Genomic DNA, 23,258 nt, shown 5'->3' on the forward strand with positions numbered 1-23,258 from the left:
TGAACGCCTACCAAGGGCAGCCATCTGGACTGCAAGGTACTGGAAACCAACATTCACAAAGAAGGAAAGGGTAGAAGGGAGACATGATGACTATCTGCAAAGGTGTGAACAACTATCCCATGGAAGAAGTAGTAGACTTCCTTTATTTGACTCCTGACTTCACTGGATAGATGTAACAGAGTAGCAAAGTCAGTTCAGCATAAGGAAGAATTTTCTAACAATGGAGTTTCTTCCAAGGGAAGAGATTACCTTGGGAGATAGTTACCCCCACTTATTGAAAGTATCCAAGTGAACCCGGGTATCCATCTGTCAAAGATGTACTAGAAGAGATTCTAATGATAGTCAAGAGGTTGACTTAAATGATTCATAAACTCTCTTCCACCTTTCAGAATCTCTGATCACAAAAAAACAGAGTTCACAAAGCTTGATAGCTCATAAAAGGCATCTAAATAGTGTCAAAAACGTATTGATGTCATTATATTGCCCCACTTATGGCCGCATGGGCACGTCAAACCTCCTGATGCTGAAAGCCTTCCATTTTCCTGGGACGGAAAGCCTTTTGAGTTTTACAGAGATTAGAAATGAGATGGTGGTGGAGAGAGGAGGGATGGGGGGGGGGGAGTTGCTGCAACAGCTGGAAGAAATTAGAGCCACAATAGAAATCAAAACAGTACCTCTCTGCAGTTTGGGAGGGGAAAATGGTGGAAAAGAGCTTTACCTCAAGTTAAAGCCCTTGAAGACATAGCACATACGTATACGTATATGCTTGAGTGTTTGAATGCATGTGTGCGTAGAACAGGCAAAAGGAATTTGACCTGAGGATAAGTTAACTAGTTGCAGTTAATCAGGTATAGGACTAAATAAAGCATTTAGCCACTTCATTATTAATCATTATATTTTCCTAATAATATTAGCTAACATTTCTTGAATACCTGCTCAGTGACAGGGGCTATACCAGACATTTCCCGTGTTCTTTTCTGTTCTATATGAGGTACAGGATCGGCATGATAAAGTGATCGGAGAAGACAGGAAAGCCCAAAGAGCATTGCAGGGAGATGTCCATTGACCACTCTTCAGATCACACATTCAAACTTTCAGATTCACTGGCCAGATACCTGGCTTTGAAACTCAGCTCTGCCATTTTACCAAGTATGAGAAACTTAACTTTGTAAAAACTTCAACTTTCCTAGATGTGAATTGAGGATAAATGGCATACCCACTATTTCATAGTGTTAAGGACAAGGCAATAGGTCCAAAATGGAGTCACTTACGTAAGCCCCATGTCACCAAGTCAAGATTTAACTCCATTACAGTTTCAGCCCTCCCAGAAATGGAATCTTAAACCAGTCAGTCAGGAATTACCTAATTAGTACAGGTTAAGTCTACCTGCCTGAGAGACCCCTGGTATCCCATGAAGGAAAGTAACCTTACAATAACCAACCTCCTTTTTTGCCTAGTATAAAGATCTTGTTCCTGCTCCCTCATGCCTATAAAAGTCTTTCATTTTGCACAGCAATTCAGAGCTCCTTTCTATCTGCTAGATTGGATGCTGCCAGATTCAAATTGATTTTTGCTCAAATAAACTCTTAAAAATTTTAAATATGGCTCAGTTTATCTTTTAACAATATGAAGAGTTGTCAAAATTAAATGAGGAAATGCATGTCAAGTGATTTCTATAGTACTTGGCACACAATAAGTATTCAAGAAATGGAAACTATTCTTCTCTCACTGGGGTGGGGCAAATTTTTTCTCTAATGGGCCACACAGCAAATATTTTAGGTTTTGGGGCCATATGGTTTCTGTCACAACTATTGACTGCCCAGTGGCTTTATTTATGGATGCTGAAATTTGAATGGAATAAAACTTTCACATATCATACAATATTCCTCTTCTTTTATCTTTTCAACTTTAAAGATTACAAAAAACATTTTTTGCCCATGGCCTGTGGGCCATAGTTTATGATACCCACTCCAGCAATCAGAAAGCTCCTGCCTCTATTCCACTGTAGCCACGAGCAAGGCTGCTCAGGTCTCAGACCATGTCACCAGAAGAATACTCTTCCCTCTTGAACATATAATTTCTTCTCGTTGGCTACAAAATGAAAAATATCCTGAGGAAGTGCCCCCACTGTGCTAAATATTGCAAAGGAAGCAGGCTGTCCTTTGGTGCCTCCATCTCCAGCAGAGAGGCAAAGAGTAAACTCATGGAAAGCTGAGGGCCTCTGCCTCCTTACTCTCCCAACATAGCCATCAAACCCTGTCTGCCTCCCAACTAGGGTGTCTTCATATTCCATTTCTTCCTACTGCCACAGATTCCCTTCCCAATCTAGATTCCATGTCAACTACTTAAAACTGACCTTTCATGTAACTGGGACTCCATGAATGTTTTTATTAAGTATACACAGATCAATATGAGGAAACACACAATGTGATGAAGCCCCCTTTGTGGGCTTTCATGACTACCTTTTTTCCAAAACTATGTTAATCTAAGACCTCTCAAATTAATATTTCTGTCCTACTGTTGCAATTTGAAAAGGGATATGCCAGGAAGGCTTTTTACAAGGCATGGAGATGCGCACACACCTTTCCTGGAGAGTAACTTGGCAACATCTATCAAGATATTTAATGTTGCCAATGCTTTTGACTAGGTAATTGACCTTCTAGGAATGTGCCCTGAGGAAATAATTATAGTCATACACAAAAATTGATGAACAAGATATTCATTAACAGCCTGTGTCCCTCAGACCAAATTCTTGGGAAAGACTAATTACTTGCCATAGTTGGACCTCTGGTTCCCCACTCCCCCACCCCTATGCTCTGCCCTCCTGAAGGTGTCTACCTCTGGTCTAATCAGCTATGATGAAAAGGTTTGAGAGGAGAGCAGGATCATTTGATAATCAGGGCTATCCCTTCCAGGGATTGTGGATGGGAAGACAACACTTGTCATATAATATTTAAAAGACAGGAAAATAGTCACAATGTAATGGCAAGTGAAAAGAACAGAATATAAACTGTACATATGATAGATCTTAATTTTTAAAATATAAAATTATTTGAAAAGAAATAGATACTTACAAAAATGAATTATTTAGGAACCAAGCTATATATGTACATATAATCAAAACCTATTCGTGAAGAAACTCTTCAAGCTCTTTCTCTACTCCACAAATATTTGATAGGTGCACCCTATGCCATGCTACACCCATCAATTCTACAGCCTGATTCATTGGTGCATATCTCCAACAGTTCAGGTGACAGTCAGGATTTCTTCCTTTATTTCCCAAAGGCCATGAAGAAAAGTGGTAGCAATGTAATTTTAGACACAGGCCTACAAGTAGAAATTGCAAGTATAACAAATACTATAATTCCTTCAATTATTTCCTAATTAACCTGTAGATATGTAACACAAACACACATATACACTTTAGCACATGGACATTAAAAAAAAAAAAAAAAAACACCAGAAAGACGTACACCAAAATGCAAATGGTCATTTATCTTTCAGTGATAGGATTACCACTGTGGTTTGTTTCCTTCTTTACATCTTTCTGTATTTTGTAGATTTTCTGCAATAAAAGTGTCTTTCTTTTATAGCAATAAACGGTAAACATTTTTTTTTTAAGATTCAAAAGAATTATTGAAGGGTAGCAGAATATGTCACACCAAAATGTGACGGAAGGAGTTCAGGACCCACCATCCCAAAATATGCCGCTCTGGCACATTGACTATTTTGAGCTATAGGCACTTGAAAGACAGCAATGGTGGGGAGAGACTTTCTCTGAACTCCCCTTATCTGCCTGAAGACCATTCTCCAAAAGCAATTCCATTGTCATAGGTCCCCACCTCTAGTTTCATCAACCAAGGAAGACTGACTCTTATCACAGGAGAGAAGACTAGAAGTAGATACCACCCAGACAAACTTTATCCCAAACTATCATACTGTTCTATTCTTCTAAGGACCTATTCATCTCTCCTAAGTATCAGTTGCTCTCTCCTAAGAAGCCTACATGGCCCTTCCCCTTTCCCTATTAGAGGGTATTTAAATCTAAATTCTAAGCCACTTCAGGGAGTAAATTATTCTTGTCTAAAAATCTTCCATGTATACATAAGGTAAACATGTTGACAAACTTCTCTGCCTCTTGTTAATCTCTCTTTTATTATAGGAGCCTCAGCTAAGAACTCAGAAGGGTAGAAGGAAAATGATTTTTCTTCCACTATGGTGGATTTTTCCTCCACTATGGTGGAGGAAAATGTTTCTTTTATAAAGAAACAAATAATGACCATGCCAGATACCATTCCTGAGCACATCCTTCTCTCCCCAACCCCAGTCTTCTCTCTGTTCTTCTGTGTGGGAGGTAGAGCCTCACTGCAGGAGGTAGATAAAGCCATGTTGATTAGCCTAGAAATGGTCTCTGTGCTGATATCTTCCATATGCTTCTACAGATCCACCTCTTCTTTCCTCTGCTCTGTGCTCTGATAGACTAATCTGTATGGGTCTAATCACCAGGCTCCTTTGTCCTCTGGAATCAGTTGGATTTGGCAAACCTCAAGGCAGGGCATTTGCCGGCAGGGAAAATGAGGATCCTCAGTGGGGTCTGCCAAAAGCCACAGCTCCCCAGCAGCTACCAGGCTACCCTCTCTGTTACTCCTCTTTCTGTATGTCCTGGTGATTGGTTTATCCCCTTTTCTCTTCAGGCTTGGTAGTGACAAGTCTCCCAACTGTTAATGCCCCAGAGCCCTGCACCCTTTCTATCACATTCCCTACAAGGTTAAAACCAATCTTTTGTCATCACATTGAAAAACAAACCAAGTGTTCAACTAAAATCCTGGTGGGAACTTTTGATCAGGATTTGACACACTTGCTATTCCACAGTCTGAAGATCTGCCTTGACTTGGACCCTTTCAGAGCATTTCACTCAGGAAAGCACCTGTCTACAATTTTATTCATTTTCTTTCTTTTTTTTTTTCTAAGATCTTATTTATTTGAGAGAGAACAAGCAAGCATGAGCTGGGGAAGGAGCCAAATGGAGAGGTAGAAGCCAACTCCCCACTGAGCAGGGAACCCAACATGGAGCTCCATCCCGGAACTCCAATATCATGACCTGAACCTCAGGCAAAATGCTTAATCAATTGAGCCACCCAAGTGCCCCTTTATTCAGTTTCTCCTTTGTGTTTGGAGCATTAAACTGTCTCCTCCGAACCTTCCCAGTTGAACTTCAGGGGTACCTTAGACCAATCTGACATTCTTTTCCTCAATCTGTAGAAGTTCGTCAACTCTTTATGAACCTAAAATATTTTAGAGAGCAATATGGGGATTGCCATCTTGGTGGAGAACATAACATAGGCACTGTGGAGTATGTAGATTATGTAGAGTATAAAAAGGGAATTTTCTAGCTAGTTATAATAATACGTGCATAGTGAGAAAGTTAAATAGTAAAATTTAGAAACAGCTCAAGAAGGTCCTCAAGGCAGGAATTATGCCCTCATTGCTAGGGCTGTCTCTACACAGAACGTGGCACGTAGTGATAGTTACACAAGTGTTACATAAAAGCACAAGGAAGCCTCCCAAAGTGCCCCCACAGTCAACCCATGATGGTTCCACCACCTTCCTGGGTCTTCCTTGCCAACTTCAGCCCCATCCCATCACTTCCTCTCACCTGCTTTGGCTTCTTGTTTTCTCACCTGTCTTAATACGTTTGGCTTACTATCATAGATACCATAGCCTTGGTAGCTTAAAAAGTACACTTGTTATTTTTTTGCGTTCTGGAGGCTGAGCAGTCCGAGATCAAGGCACCAGCAGATTCAGTATCTGGTGAGAGCCTGCTTTCTAGTTCGTAGGTGTCCACCTCTTCACTATGTTCTCACATGGCAGAACAAAGCTCTGTCAAGGGATCTCTCTGGGATATATTTTATAAGGGCATTCATCCCTCGTGAGGACTACACTCGCATGACCTACTTACCTTCCCAAAGCCACATGTCCAAATAGTATCACATTGGGGATTAGGTGTCCAAATATGAGTTTGTGGAAGTCACAATCATTCAATCTATAGCACCACACATGCCACTTTGCATAATCCACACAATTTAAATCTTCCAGTTTTCCCTAAACCACAGAAAAGAGTATCACCTCAGGCAGCTTCTTAAGTACAGCACTGCAAACACCCTAGAGGCCAGGAACACCAAGGCAAACAATGGCAACAAACAAAGACTCCATAAATTACCCTGCCACACCAATGGGGGAAAAAGGTCCTTCTATCCTGTTGGACTGAGATCCCACTGGTGGGCGCCCTGAGGGGGTGGGGTAAGGGGCAGCTCTTGGGTATAGGCCAGTGAGATCTAGCTCAGGGCTAGGACTAGATTCACCCAAGACTGGAGGATTTGGACCATTGGTACCCCTCTCTTAGCTTTGGATTGTGTGTTTCCTTGGGGCACTTTTGATATTATTATCTTCTATTTCCATTCAGGTGTTGATTCTCATTCCCCTTGTTGCAGTTAGATTCCCTGCCATACCACCAGTGGTGCTCTAGTTCTTACAAGAGCAGGGACCTGGACATACACATCTTTCTATGACCCACGGAACTCTACAGGTGCTTGATAAATACCCATCCAATTAAATCATGACTTTAAACTTTTAAACAAGCCCTCTCCTTATTTTTCCCAAAGTAAGATGCTAATTAATTCGTCTTTCTTCTCTGATAGGTTATCCCAACCCTGAATATTTAGTTACTAATCTCCAAGTAATCTTCCTTATGTGCAAAGAAAGGTATTTCGGCTACCAAAGAGTCATGTTTTTAGAGGAGCAGATATTTCACTTTTTATGAAGTACTTTGTATATAATTTCCAATACTAGGCAGATGAAACAGAGCATTTTCTCTGCCATCTAAAGTGAGACGATGTATTCAGAGATTAGCTTTTAAGAATGTGGTTCTCAAATGTGGTACACAAACACTGGTGTCCCTGAGACCCTCTCAGAGGTTCAGCAAAGTAAAAAGTAATTCCATAAGACCGAGAAATTGTTTGCCTTTGTTACTGCTGTGCTGGATTAGCACTGATGGTGCAGAGGTGGCTGTAGTCTCCTTAGCTCTAGTGCTCGTTGTATTCTTCACTACCACACACTGGCAGTTAAAAAAAAAAAATAGTGTAAAAGGGTAATTTCACTTAAGAATGTCCTGTATGACATGGTAAAAATTATTAACTTTATTAAGTTTTGACCCTTGGGAACATATGTTTTTAATATCCTGTGGGACAAAATGAAAACTACGTAAATAACTTCTGCCTTATAAATATGAAGGTTGTCTTGAGGAAAAACACTCATGCAATTGAATTATGAGCTATGCTCACTTTCTTCATGGAACATGTTACTTAAAAGAATGCCTCACAGAAAACAGCCATAGTTTTTGACAGATATTTTCTCTGAAATGAAGGAAGTGAGCCCATCTTCAAAGAAATAAAACTGACAGTATTTGTTGCCAAAGGTAAAGTTTGGGTTGTTTTTTTTTTAAATTACAATTTCAGGAAATTTGTATCACTCACTGTGAACTGTACAGCTTCTCTCAATGCCTAGAGACTTTGATGAGTTCTATGGTGATATTAACAATAGCATTATTTTATATTGTAGAACAAAATATCAACATTTGGAAGATCTACAGGATTCAGCCAATCAATAATTTCTGAATGAATAATTCACTATGTTATACAAATTATGCATGAGTTTAAATTTAAAAAAATCAAAGTGCAAGCTAAATCAGTGGATTTTAGTATAACAGAGCATGAAAAGATAATATGGTTTCAGATTCCACAATGCAACTAACCTCTAAGAAACCACCACTGGGTGAGTTTTAGTGTAGTATCAAAGAAGAATATCCACAATTACCTTAAAAAGGCTATGAAAATATATTCATTTTCCAACTAGTTATTTGTGTGAGGCCAGATTTTCTTCATCTACTTCAATTAAGACAGTATTACAAGAGCTTGAATGCAAAAGCAAATAATCATCCACTCTTTTCTCCTAAATCATACATTAAAGAGATTTGCAAAAATACAAACATAAATCCATTCTCCTTTTTAAAGAAAATATATATAATTGTATATTTATTTTTTAATTGAAGTTTGATTTGCCAACATATAGTATAACACCAAATGCTCATCCCATCAAGTGCCCTCCTCAGTGCCCATCACCCAGTTACTCTATCTCCCTGCCTGCCTCCCCTTCCACTTAATTCCATTCTCCTCACTAATTGTTTAATTTGGAAAATATAGTTAAAACTGTTTTATTTATATTGACATGCAATGGGCTTATTGTAATTTTAAAATGAACTAAATAAATAGCTTTTTGGAACTCTCAATAATTTTTAATTTTTTGGTCTTGGGACCCAAAGGTTTGAGAACTCAACCTATAGGTGTTCTTCTTTGATCATAACTTACTAGCATAACTAACACGGAGTTATATCTTTAAAATATAAACTGGGTTATTTTTTTATCCATGTGTTTTATCTGACCCTTGCTTACACTGAGGCTCCTGGTTGGTGTTTATGGTGTCATTTCTGAAGCTCACATGGCATGACTGAAGAACATCCTGCATTTCCCTCTTCAGAGGAACGTAGTGCTATTTGAAAATTGGAAAGTTTTGCCTTTCCAGCTCATTCTAAAGATGTTGAGTAGGAGTACCCTTCTAGCTTTGTATGTTTTCTGTGTCAAAGACAACTATCTGCTCTTGACTAAATGCTGCCCTCAGTTTCACAAGATTGCAACAATAGGACTGCCCGTGGAGTGGGGCTGATAATAGCCAACATCAACCATATCCATATGTTTCCTTCTCTCTAGATGTATGTAAGCCCTGGAGGATTCTGGGGGCATTTTTCAGGCATGATTTCTCTTTATAGAACAATTTCCCCAAATAGTTTATGCTTGATTCAGTATTCCTTGATCTTGTAGCTTGAGTGAATTGTTCTGTAGAGTCCTAGCCACTCAGAGAGGGTTCGTATTAAAATGGCATTCTCTAGTCTACGTGATCCTTGAATTGCTGCCTAATTTCTGATAGGAATTTGAGCTGACAGAAGTCACGTGCTTTCCTGTTTCTGTCATTTGTGGAATGTTTCCCTTCTCCCATGAAACCCTTTTACCACCAGTGATTTCATTTATTGCTCTAGTGAACAGCATATGATTTTTCCTCCAACATCTAATTTGCAAAATTGGCGACATGCATTTCTCAAGAAGGTATTTTTAGAGTCTTTGTATTATTTTTTTTAATGAACTACAGGTATTTATTTCAATGTAACAATTTGGTTTTATTGCCCTTTTAAAATTAAGCATCTTGATGGATTTTTGTTTCTTACTTTTCCTCTCCCTCTAGATTCTGAATTCAATCGTGTTGTCACTGTTATGTCCAAAGTTCACCCACAGCTACTTTCTGTAGCTATTCCTGACCACCACTCAGGACAAAATATAATACATTTCTTTCCTTGTGGATTTAAAGGCTAACTTTTTAAAGAAATCATTTGTATTGTCTAAGACTCTTTATTTCTATATCTGTCCCCAGTTCAAAAAGAACTGCTACAATTTGTATAAATCCTTCTTGGGGGTAAGTCTCTGGCTATTGTCATTTGGCCTAATTTTGTAGCTTCCCTACTTATTACAAAATCTCAACTCTAGCTCATCATTCAATTCAATAAACATGGTTCAAGCACACAATAAAGTAAGTGCTTTGGGCATACAAATATGAAAGACAATATAAGATACTAGACACACTGTGGTTTCTGAACTCCCCAGAATCCAGTCTAATGGGGGAGACAGAGGCTGATATGAGTAACTCCAATCAGTACCAACAAAGTGCTTTGGGAGGGCAGCCTGAACTCCAACTACCATAGGAGCATTAATGATGGCAACTATGCCTTAAGGTTTTTCATCACCCTCATTGTGTAGCCCCTGTATCCCTGAGCTACACCAATCTTGGCATCTATGAGGCTTAGGTAATAAGTGAAAGGGCATTTGTACCCACCCACCTCAAGAGGTCATATCTGACACCCTGTACTTCCCAGTGTATGCCTTTCTGGTGGGCTCTTCAACTGTGATCATTCTGCACTGCTTCTTTAACATGTGCCTGAAATCTCACTCCGCCCCAACGCTGTGGCCATGCCTTCCAGTGCCTTTGGTGCTGGATGCTATTGCCCTTATCACCATTACTGAAGAAGTTCTAGAAGCTGGGACAATATTTTTACCCAGTCTTTGAGGTCTCAGAATGGTTGATTATAGTTATATTTAAGCTCTTATGAGGGCCTCTTTTGCTTAGTCCCCTCAGGAGAGGGATTTCATGAAAACTCTGCAAAGTGGGGATGGAGGTGGGAGACAAGACTTCAGAGTGACACCATCCATGTACTCATACATATATTTTTCTTCTCTTCACAGTAAATACTTCACTTTCCTGGAGGAATACTGATCATAGAGGTTGAGAAGCTCTTTATTTCCTCTCTGTTGATCCAGGTATCCTAAAATCTGATTGTCACCTTCAAAGGCCCTTCACCATTTATCCCAGGAATAGAGTCCCCCATGCAAATGGGGGTCTTGATGGACTGCCAGCATTTCTGAGGTAAGTATTCAGATTAGTCCCTTCCACTCCCATCAACCCTCAATTCTCTTGCTAGTGCTTTTCTACCAAGACTTTTTAATTATCAAAGTAATACATATTCTTTTTCAAAAATTAAAATTGTATACAAAATATATATAAAGTAAAAAAGATCCCTATTGTACCTTCTCACTAAGCTTACCTCTCAGAGATAATTATCATTTCAAGTTGGTGTCTTTTCTTTTTTCTTTTTTTTTTTTTTGTCTTTTCTGTTTTCATGCACACATACTCTATTGTTCACATATAGATTTTTAACAGAATAGTATTATACTATGCATATTATTTTAAAACTGAATTTTTTTACCAATAATAATATATCACTATCTTACCACATCAATTCATATAATTCTATTCTTTCATGGTATTCCGTAATATGAATATATCATAATTTATATCCATGTTTCCATTGTTTTGTTTTTTCAAATTCCACAACTAACACCTTGTATGACCAATTATGTATATACACATTTTTTACAAATAATGCCAAAATAACATGATTTTAAAATTCTTACCAATCATGCTGCTCCTCACAGAGATGCTTCACCCTCTTCTATATGATATGTCAACCCTGTCCTTCATCAAGAATTTTTTTGTAGCATGGTGATTCTCTGTCCCTTTGTTTGCCAAAATCTTGACTACTTGCCCAACTCTTAGCATAATGCCTAGCATATAATAAGTACCCTATGGGGATCCCTGGGTGGTTCAGCGGTTTGGCGCCTGCCTTTGGCCCAGAGTGCGATCCTGAAGTCCCGGGATCGAGTCCCACGTCAGGCTCCCGGCATGGAGCCTGCTTCTCCTCCTCCTGTGTCTCTGCCTCTCTATGTCTATCATTAATAAATAAATAAATCTTAAAAAAAATAAGTACCCTATAAGCACTGGGGAGGAAGGAAGGAAGGAAAAAGGGAAAAAAGGACAAATGCTAAGCACTATAGAACATTTATTGTTTATTAGCTGATACCTGTATATCTTTAATATGACTTTTCTGGCACTCCCCATGGCAGTAGCTGCTTACAGAGGTCTTAGTTTCATTTATTTGCCAGGCTTTAGGTGATGGAAAGTGATTGTAAGAAATTTTTGGTCCTTGTCCTTGAAAGTTCTAAAACCATTTCAGAATTTGGGAAGATTCAAGATGTGGTAGATTATTTGTTAAAAGGACCACCACAGGGGATCCCTGGGTGGCTCAGAGGTTTAGCGCCTGCCTTTGCCCCAGGGCGCAATCCTGGAGTCCCGGGATCAAGTCCCGCGTTGGTCTCCCAGCACGGAGCCTGCTTCTCCCTCCTCCTGTGTCTCTGCCTCTCTCTCTCTCTCTCTGTCTATCATAAATAAATAAATAAATCTTTAAAAAAAAAAAAAAGGACCACCATAATTCTCATCCTTTGTGTTATCCTCTCATGTGTCTTTAGACTTGGCCATGTAACTTGTTTGGGCCAATGCAACAATAGTAAATGTGACACAGAGACTTGGAAAGTATTGGCATATTTGGGCTTATTTTTTCTTGTGCCTCTTGGGAACCCTGAAACTACCATGTGAAAAACTTACAATTTGAGCCAGCCTTTTAGAGGGTTCAAGACCATACGAAGCCAGGACAAACCTTCTCGACCAAGGCTTCCTAAATCAACCATTCTGCCAAGCACTAGACATGTCTGTTGCTATCTCAGATCACTCAGGCCCAGCCAAGCTGCCACTTGATTGACCTGATCAAAAAAAGTCACCCATAGCTGACATAGAATCATATAAAATAATAAATGTTTGTGTTTTAAGCAACTAAGTTTTGAAGTGGTTTTTGTTTTTTTTTATTTGATGCAGCAAAAGCTAATTGATACACAAGAATTTACCAGAAAATGACAGTACAAGAAACAATCATTTGGGTAATATTACACCTTACCAAAATGCAAAACCCTACATAAAACATTAGCAAATTATGTACCATTTGTAAACAGGGTATCATGAACAACTTGAATTATCTCAAGAATATATGGGATTTGCCACTTAAATCATCCCATCAACAGAATAAAGGGAAAATGTTTCTAATTGTCTTAATAGATGCAGAGAAAATGCTCAATGAAATTCAACGATCATTTCTTTTTAAAAATATTTTATTTATTTATTCATGAGAGACACAGAGAGAAAGGCAGAGACACAGACAGAGGGAGAAGCAGGCTCCCCGTGGGGACCCTGATGAGGGACTCAATCCGAGGACCTTGGGATCATGCTCTGAGCCAAAGGCAGATGCTTAACCGCTGAGCCACCCAGGCATCCTTCAAAAGTAATTTCTTTCTTTTTTTTTTTTTTTTAGATTTTATTTATTTATTCATGAGAGAGAGAGAGAGAGAGAGAGGCAGAGACACAGGCAGAGAGAGAAGCAGGTTCCGTGCAGGGAGCCCGACGTAGGACTCGATCCCAGGTCTCAAGGATCACACCCTGGGCTAAAGGCGGTGTTAAACCGCTGAGCCACCCGGGCTGCCCCCAAAAGTAATTTCTAATAAAACTTTTTGCAATTCCTCAATTTCTCTTTCTTCAGCCTTCTTGTTAATACATAGAAATGCAACTAACTTCTGTGCATTGATTTTATATCCTGCAATTTTGCTGAATTCGTGTATGAGTTCTAGCCATTTTGGGGTGGATCTTTTGGGTTTTCTACATAGAGTAACATGTCGCCTGTGAAGAATGAAAGTTTGACTTCTTTGCTGATTTGGACACTGTATATTTCTTTTTTGTTGTCTGATTGCTGAGGCTAGGACTTCTAGTACTATACTGAACAACAGTGGTGAGAGTGGATATCCCTGTTGTGTTCTCAACCCTAGAGGAAAAGTTCTCAGTTTTTCCCCACTGAGGATGACACTCATTGTGGGTTTTCTGTATATGGCGTTTATGATATTGAAGTATGTTCCTTTTATCCCTATATTGCAGAGAGTTTTTATCACGAAAGGATGCTGCATTTTGTCAAATGCTTTTTCTGCATCTATTGAGAGGATTGTATGATGCTGAACTCTAGGAAACAAACTGAGGGTTGCTGGAGGGGAGATGGTTGAGGGGAAGGGATAACTGGGTGATGGACATTAAGGAGGACATTTGATGTGATGAGCACTGGATGTTATATGCAACTGGTGGATCACTAAATTCTACCTCTGAACCTAATGAAAAAAACTTACTAGCAAATAGGAACACAAAGAAACTTTAACTTTATAATGATTATCTTCTTAAAAACACATCTAAGGGGCACTTGGGTGGCTTAATTTTAAGTGTCCAACTCTTGATTTTGGCTCAGGTTATGATCTCAGGGTCATGAAACTGAGCCCTGTGTCAGGCTCCACACTAAGCATGGAGTCTGTTTAAGATTATCTCTCCTTCTCCCTCTGTGCTCTACCTCCTCTCTCACACCCACTCTTTCTCTCCCTCAAAAAAAACAAAAAAAAAACCAAAAAACTAATATCATAGTTAATGATAAAATGTAGAATTTTCCTTTTAAAATGAGGAACAAGATTAGGATTGTCTGCTATCACTGCTTCTATTCAATAGCACTCTGGAAGTCCTAGTCAGTGCAATAAAATAAGAAAATAAGACGCAAGAAAATTAGAAAGAAAGAAATCAAATTTTCATTCACAGAAAATATGATTCTGTAATAGAGAAAATCCAAGAGAATCTAAATATATTACAAGTTTAAGAGATTTAAGCATACTGGCAGGATACAAAACAATATACAGAAATCAATAGGACTTTCCTGCAGAACAGTGGTAACCAATTGGAAAATGAAATTTCAAAAATAAAAACAAAAAAAAAATGGTCAAAGCCCAATCTACCTCTATCTGCTTACTCATCTTGGTTGTATTTCCATGTGATATGGATGACTAGCCACAGATTTCTTTTTTTTTTAAAGATTTATTTATTTATTTATGATAGACAGAGAGAGAGAGAGAGAGAGAAAGAGAGGCAGAGACACAGGAGGAGAGAGAGAAGCCTAGCCACAGATTTCTAAGTTGCATGAAGGCTCAGGTTATTGCGTTTCTTCTGACCAATTGGCTATGGATTGAAGATTCCAACAATCCTCTCTTGGGGTTCAGTTCATTGCCCAAGCGACCCACAGAACGCAGGAAAAACACTTATGTTTACCAGTTTATTAAAGGATATGATAAAGGATACAGATGAACAGCCAGATGAAGAGATACATAGGAGAAATCTGGGAATGAATTGAGCACAGGAGCTTCTGTCTCCATGGAGTTAAGGCACATCACCCTCCTGGTGCATATATATTCACCCACCTGGAAGCTCCACAAACCCCATACTATTGGGATCTTATGGAGGCTTCCTCTCTCGTAGGCACAATCAATTATTAACTCCATTTCCAGCCCATCTCTCCTGTCTGGAAGATGAGGGGGTGGAACTGAAAATTCCAAGCTTCTAATCATGGTTCTGTCTTTCTGGTGAACAGCTCCCATCCAGGACCCCACTCAGAGTCACTTCATTAGAATAAAAGATGCTCCTAGTGCTCTTTTCACTTAAGAAATTACACAGGTTTTAGGAGTTCTGTGCGAAAAACTGGGCAGAGGTCAATATATATATTCTATTATTATATACCATGATTAACCAAGGAATAAGCTACTGGCTTCAGGGCTAAAAAAGAAAGTGAAAGAATTTTCAATGAGTTTGTTTTGGTAGGTTACTAACCAGATCAGGCTAAGCTAATGAAACAATGCCTCTCCATGCTAAAAATTATACAGTGATATTTTAGAATCTAAGACAAAGTTAAAATCACCAAGAGTTTACAGAACTTATAAGATTCCCCCTACACCATGCCAACACAATCTAACAGCATCCCAAAGTGAGAAGCCATAAAAGAATTTTCATTAAATTGCAAGTAACTGCAATGTCTTTTTTCCCAAAAGTAATCTGAAAAATTCAAAAGGCCCTGTTGCTCTGGAAATGAAATAATAATGAAATAATACTCATCTGATAAAACAACTACTTCTGGTGAGAAATATAAGTTATGAATTTGCATTACATTCAATACTTGACAATTTTTCTAAAATATCCTAAACAACCACACAGATTTTTCTATTTCAAATTAATATTCATTACCTTCAAAACACAGAGGAGGGGTATAGTGGCATAGATGATTTGATAAGTAAATAATATAATTTACCAAAGTGTTCTGTCATGGTCCACGATTTACCTATCCACAAGTAAATGCAAATTCCTTCAGCATGCCTATGTAATTTGTCACATCCAATTGAAATTGTAGACTCCTGCATGGCTTCTGTCTTATTTTTCCTCCATGCCAGACAAGTTTTGATGATTCTGCCTTTATGATACTTTTCTAATTCTTCTACCTGGTTGATCCTAGGTCTAACATAAGGGGAATAGAAATAGAAAACATATCAACCTATAGAGTTCTCAGATTGATTAGCCAAGCAGTAATGAAAAAGAGAGAGCAACACATAAAGTATTTACAATGAATGTGCCAATAAATAAGTTGCCTCATTTAATCCTTAAAATAACTTGGAGAGGTTACTGGAGAGGTAGGTATTATTATCCCCATTTGCTTATGAGCAAACTGAGGCTCAGAGAGTTTGAATATACTGAACAAGTTCATTCAGCTACTGAACTGCAGGATTCAGATTTAATTCAGATTTAATTTGTCTGAGTGAACACACCCCAGTGGCTTGGGTAGTGAGTCTATGATAAATGAATCATTTGGACACACATAATTAGAAAGTGAATTTTCCTGGCTTTAACTAATAAGAAATGTAAGAAAACTAACTTCCATGAATGTGTAATTCTACTTTCAGAGTTTATTATATATATGATTTTATACCTCCAATTTTGGTTAAGCTGAACTAATAAACCATAGATAAAATAAATTTTGCCTGACCCCCTCCCAAAGTAATAAAACTCACCACTTTATGGATAAACATATTCTCTTAATTTAGCTTCAATGTATATTAGTAGTTTAAGTCGAGATTTTATATTATTTCAAAAATATATCTAATTTAAGATATCTCATTTTGGATCAAATTATCTGATACACAATGCAATGGATTACCCATAAAGCCATAATTGCTAAATAATGTTTCTTTCATTAAATTTTTTTTTAGTCTCAAATGCTTAGCTATATTAAAACTTACTTTATTCTATTCAAGTGATATTGTATTCTATGTTAGATTTAATAATGCTAATCTTATTTATTTTTAGATCATGAGATTTAAAATATGTCATTATAACAAGTTAACAATTCAGTTGTGTATAAAGAGAAATAGAATAGATGAAGTTAGAGAAATAGGCAGAGGTCAGTTCATATAGGGTCTTTTAGGTCAGACAAAGAGTTTGGACTTTATTTACATTCAGTAGGAAGCTATTAACAGATTTTAGGCAAGAGAATAACATGATATAATTTATATTTTAAGAAAAGCACTATGACTATTGTATGAGGAGTATATCTTAAAAAGGGGCAGAGTGGAATCCAGAAGGCCAGTTGAGACATGTGGTCAAACCGTGTTTGAGGGAAAGACACTGATAACTGAATGGTGGGGAAATAGTGGGAATAGACACCAGGGTCATGGTATCTTATTGGTGGATTGAGTTGGGAGTGGGCTGGATAGAGAGTAAAGAGCCAAGGGTATCTCCCAGGTTTGAAGACTGAGCTGTGGATGGCAGCATTATCTGAAATGGAGGATAAGAGAGAAGTAGGGTGTGTTCCCTTGTTGCAAGGTTTCCATGTGTGTTTGTTTGAGGATGATGTCTCTTCAGAACTTCACCCTATTTTACTGTTCACATACCTTTTGTAATTTTCCAATTGTGGCAGATAGACTCCACAGTAGTCCCCTTGATCCCAACTTCGTTGTGGCCATGCTTTGTATCACTCCTTCCCCTTGAGTATTGATGGGACCTGTGACTTGCTTCTCACCAATGGAATACAGCAAATGCAACAGAATGTACATAAAAACATATGTGTGACAACATTATGTAATACTGTTGCCATTTTTCTAGGAAACTCTCCTTGTTAGCTTTAGAGAAGCAAGCTATCATGCTGTGGGCTGGCCAAGAGGGGAGCTAAGTGGCAAGCTACTGAGGGCAGCACCTGGTTAATGGCCAGCAACATACCGAGTCCCTTAGTGCAACAATCTGGAGCAAATAGAATACTTCCAACAACTACATGAGCTTGGAAGCAGGTCCTTTCCTAGTCAGGCCCCAGATGAGGCAGCAGCCCCAGTTGATACCTTGATTGTGGTCTTTTGATACCCTAAAACAGCTAAGCAGTGCTCAGATTCCTGGTCCACAGAAACCATGACATAATAAAATGTGTGTTGTCTTAAGCCCTATATTTGAGGTAATACTGTTAAGTAGAAATAGATAACTAATAAATCAATCTTCTTCAACTATTTTTTGAAAGAAATTATAATCATAACAGGATTCAGGTTTCTCCCATAGAAAAATCCTTATTACTGTTTTGGAAAAGTTGCTTTTGATAAATGTATAATATTTATAAATGTGTAAGTCCATATATTCTCTCCAATAGCATACATAAAAGGGTTGCACATATCTGTCAATTTAACACTTATAGAATTCATAAGCTACGAGGAAATTTGGAGAAGTGAAGCAACTTACCCAAGTTCCTACAGCTAGTTAGTGACAAATCTGGGAGCAAAACTTGCCACATTGAAATGTGATTTTTAGCATTCACAGATCATGCAACCAGGAGGAAAGTCTTGACAATCTTCCATTTTTTAAAGTGTATACTATCAAAATCTTTCAAGAATTCTCCAAAGACAAAAATTTTCTCACCTAGAAAGTATACTGCCATATGTAAATTTAGCCTTAAAAAAAAAAACTCAGAGCTGAAGAAAATGGCTTTTATTTGTATTTGACTCCCTATTTCACTCTAGAGTATTTCATGATAAATGCTGTTTAGCTTTTATATTTTTATCCAGGATCCTATTAATACATATGAGCCATAGTAGGTGCTAAAAAATAAAGACAGCCCAGACTCTGCTCTAGCAAAGCTGCTGGTTTGAAGTGGCATAGATAGATCTGTCTTGGCCTCCTAAAAGATTGTCTTAGAGTGTTTTATTTGATCCCAACAAGAAAGCATTAATGATGATGCATGCACAGTCCCTGGCACAGAGCAAATGTACCTGTTGTTATTAGACAGAAAAGAAATGGGAGGTGCAATGGGACAGTGTGCTCCAAACCTTTAGCAGATGATGAAGCAAATCTCCCCACCCTATTACTTTGTAATTCCCCATAATTTTACTTTCAATAGTTTGTCATCTTATTTGATAACAACCCTGATAGAGAGAAAAGAGAAATGCATGCTGAGAGCAACTGGAATGATTCATCAGAGTGAACAATTGCCCAACCATTGCCATGTGTAGAAAGGGGCTGAAAGTTGCACCAGTATAAACAAATACTTTTGGACTTCTGCCAGAGGACCAGGACATGGCAATGGGTAAACCGCCAGGTTGAGCTGACAAAACCTGGCCTCTCTTCTTTTGGTATCTATTTATTGAGCACCTACTGTCCATCAGACACTGTGCTAGATACTGGGAATATAAAAAAATGAATAAAGCACAATGTTGGGCTTCAATAAAAATAAATTGTAATATAGTTCTGCAATAGAACAATATATACAAGGCCACACAGAGGAACAAATGATTAACTCTAGCATGGGAGTCAGAGAAAGCATTTCAGAGAAGGTACTGGGTTTCCATACAGGGTGGCAAAAATGTCCTAAAAGTGATTGCATGGTGATGCTTGAACAACCTCACGAATATAGTAAGAACCATTGAATTGTATACTTTAAATGGGTGAACTATATGGTGAATTACATCTCAATAAAACTGATAGGTGGAAAAAACCATGCCAGATATAAGATCATTGAGTGCTCAAATAGCCTCAATTTTTCACATGTCTCTATGTCCATGCCCTCTGACATGTGACTTTCTACTTCCTCTCATTAAAGAGGTAGATTCATTTCCCCACACATCAAATCTGGGTTGACCATATGACTTGCCTTTCCTTTCTTTTAAAAAAAAATATTTAATTTATTAATTAATGAGAGACAGGGGCGGAGGAGTGCAGAGACACAGGCAGAGGGAGAAGCAGGCTCCATGCAGGGAGCCTGACATGGGACTTGATCCCGGGTCTCCAGGATCAGGCCCTGGGCTGAAGGTGGCGCTAAACTGCTGAGCCACCCAGGCTGCCCTGACTTGCCTTTCCTAAGAGAATGTAGGGAAATGGTTCAGGGTCAGTTGTGAGCCTGAGACTCAAGAACCCTTCCATCTTTCCATTTGACCTTTGCTCCTCTGCCATTGCCATAAAAACATACCTGGATTAGCCTGATAGAAGATGAGAGACACCTGGTGAACAGAAGAGTCTCTTTAATCATCCTATTTGAGGTCATCCTAGATTAGCCAAAAGCCAGCCAATTCCCAGACATGAATCCCAGTCATGACTAGAAAAAAAACTCCCTATCAAATCCAGCCCTGTCAACCTTCAAACTCATAAAATATGTGGGTTTCTTTGTTTTGTTTTAAGCTACAATATTTCAGGATTGTTTGCCAAATTTTCTTGGTAGAAAGAGGTAACTGATAGATTGGTAAACATTCAAGTGTCATCTCATGAACTTCAAGAAAGAGGATAAGGAATATAGTGAATGAAATTCAGAGCTTCTTGGACATCTTCTCTTACAGAGAAGGAGAGGGAGGATTAGAATACATACATTCAATTGTATGTGTATGTGTGTGTGCATGTGTGTGCACAAAAATATAAAAATGCTGGTTAAAAGTAGTACAAAGTGGTTGGAAATTCCACAGTGACACTTTAAAATATACCATGTACTGGGATACCTGGCTGGCTCAGTCAGGATAGCATGCAACTTTTGATCTCAGGGTCATGAGTCCAAGCCCCATGTTGAACGTGGAGCCTACTTTTTAAAAAAGTATGAGTAAAAAAGTATTTTATGAATAAAATATAGCATATACTATTTAGTATCTAGTAGTGATTACATTGCAAAATACACTTTAGTTTTTTCAGTATAAAAATTCAGCCAAACAATATCACATCTGTGGTATTTGAGCCAAAAATGTATAACCTTGACCTATTCCTAGAAAAAAATGTTAGAATAACCCAAATTGTGGGACATTCTATTCTAGTGAAACAACTGGCCAGCACCTTGAAAAGTGTCAAAGCCCTGAGAGACCAAAAAAAAAAGGAATTTTCCCAGATTTGGAGGGAATAAAGGAGACACGGCAATTAAATGAAATATGGAATCCTTGGATCTTAGAACAGAAAAAGGACATTAGTGGGATGATTAGCAAATTTTGAACAAGACCTGTAGATTAGTTGATAATAAAAAATATTAAATCAAATGTTAACTTTCAGGTTTCAATAATTGTATTATGTAAATAAGTTTTCAACATTTGTAGAAGCTTGGTGAAGGATTATACAAGAACTCTGTGTACTATCTTAGCAATATTTTTGTAAGTCTAAAATTATTTCAAGATAAACTGTTTTTTAAATCAGAAAGTTAGACCAAGGATAATGTGATCACATTTACACACATTTTTTTTTTTTAAAGACAAGAGTATATAGAAAACTGTTAGCAACAAATGATTTGTGGACATGCCAGACACTATTCTAGATACTGGTGGTATAGCAGTCAATAAGACAAAAAAAAATCCCTAGACTCACTTGGAAGTAGACAGATATGTACAAGATAATTTCAGCTGGTACTATACTATGTAGAAAATAAAACAAGGTGAGAGGGTGAATACAGATTGGGTAGGCTACTTTATTTATTTTTATTTTTTATTTATTTATTTTTTTGGGGGGGTAGGCTACTTTAGATTAGGTGCCCAGGATAACTCTCTCTGAGGAAGTATTACTTGAATGAGACCTGACTAACCTAAGGGGCTCACTTTGTGAAGATATATGGAAGGGACATTCCAGGCTGGGAAAAGCAAAGCAAAGGCTCTGAGGCAAAGCAAATAGGAAGTTTGACAGGAAGAGAATGGCTAGACCAGCCCAGGGTGGAATGTGACTGGGTCAGATGGTCAGACTGGACTGTATCCAGCACAGGCACGCCTGGGTAAGGAGTTTGTGCTTTAGTTCATGTACAAAAAGAATTTACTGGATGGTTTTAAGAGAGATGGAACATGGTATGACTTACATTCTTTAAAATGCCATTTCAGGGACGCCTGGGCGGCTCAGTGGTTGAGTGTCTGCCTTTGTCTCAGGGTGTGATCCCAGAGTCCTAGGATCGAATCCCATATTGGGCTTCCTGCATGGAGCCTGCTTCTCCCTCTGCCTATGTCTCTGCCTCTCTCTCTTTCCCTCTGTGTCTCTCATGAATAAATAAAATCTTTAAAAAACATAAAATAAAATGCCATTTCATTTTTTTGTGTGGAAATTGACCTGCGAGAGGACAAGAGTAGAAGGAGGAAGGCCTGTCTGTGAGTACTGTGATTATGATAGGTCTAGAGAAGGAGGGATGGTGGTTTGACAGGGTGGTCAGTGAAGGTGGAAAGCAGGGAAGTATATTATTATAATGGGATATATATTTTGTTGGAGGTGGAGCAAAATTTTGCAGATGGATTGGCTGTGGGAAGTGAAGGAAAGCAAGGAATCTGGGATAATTCTTTGTTTTCTTGTCGAATTATATAGATTTTGGTGCCAGTTAACAGGGGAGATTAAACAGTTTTCTTGGGAGAAAAAAAATCAAGAGTATTGGGGAAAAAATCAAGAATTCTGTTCTAGCTATATTAAATTTGAGACATCGGACCGTCATTATTTCAGAGGTTTTTTTTTTTTTAATTTTTATTTATTTATGATAGTCACAGAGAGAGAGAGAGGGGCGCAGAAACACAGGCAGAGGGAGAAGCAGGCTCCATGCACCAGGAGCCCGACGTGGGATTCGATCCCGGGTCTCCAGGATCGCGCCCTGGGCCAAAGGCAGGCGCCAAACCGCTGCGCCACCCAGGGATCCCTATTTCAGAGGTTTTGGCAATAATTAGTGTGTGCGTATGTGTGTGTGTGAGAGAGAGAGTATAAGTGTATTTTCTTTTAGGAGCTTACATTTTGAAAAAAAAAAAAAATGAAGTAGGTTGAGAGACATTCAAAATATGCTTGGCCAACCAGGTCCCTCAATTATTCAAATAGACAGGAAGCATACCTTACCTGGAAAAGTTACTGGAATGAGATTAATGTATAGGACAAATGGCTCCATCCTAAAAGCAAGCAGTTTAGGCAATCCTAAAAATTCACAAAGAAAGGCAATGTATTAAATTTGTTCCTATCATGAACCATGCGGGGCATCCATGCGTGAGCTTTCTATAATCACCATCACCCGTGTAAATACAGTATCTTTCACGAGAAAAACAATAGAGAACATGCACATGTCCTTCAGGTCAAGAAAAAGGAACTCTTACCAAATGTGCATGTGGGAGGAGCCATAATAGTAATTTATTTTCTTTTTTAAAGGAACACTGCACAGGGGAAGCTGGGGACCACAGGAGTGTAGCTACAAGAGGGACTACAGTACAGCGGTCAAGGAGGCAAGGTCAAGGAGGTAAGGCACAGCACCTCCCAGGCTATGCTCCAGTCCCACCAACATTTACTGGTTGTACAAATTGGTTCAAGTTCTG

At 38.5% G+C, this 23,258-nt stretch overlaps 1 long non-coding RNA gene across 1 annotated transcript in view; it reads left to right on the forward strand.

Annotated features, from left to right (window-relative positions):
* The window catches only part of LOC119866562, a 54,799-nt gene that overhangs the window by 26,072 nt on the left and 5,469 nt on the right, over positions 1-23,258 (forward strand). The window contains exons 4-5 of the long non-coding RNA XR_005380417.1: positions 10,404-10,584; positions 23,095-23,182. This is a non-coding gene — a long non-coding RNA (uncharacterized LOC119866562). The remainder of the gene's footprint in view (positions 1-10,403; positions 10,585-23,094; positions 23,183-23,258) is intronic.

Source organism: Canis lupus, chromosome 28 (assembly GCF_011100685.1).
Source record: "Canis lupus familiaris isolate Mischka breed German Shepherd chromosome 28, alternate assembly UU_Cfam_GSD_1.0, whole genome shotgun sequence".
NCBI lineage: Eukaryota > Metazoa > Chordata > Mammalia > Carnivora > Canidae > Canis > Canis lupus.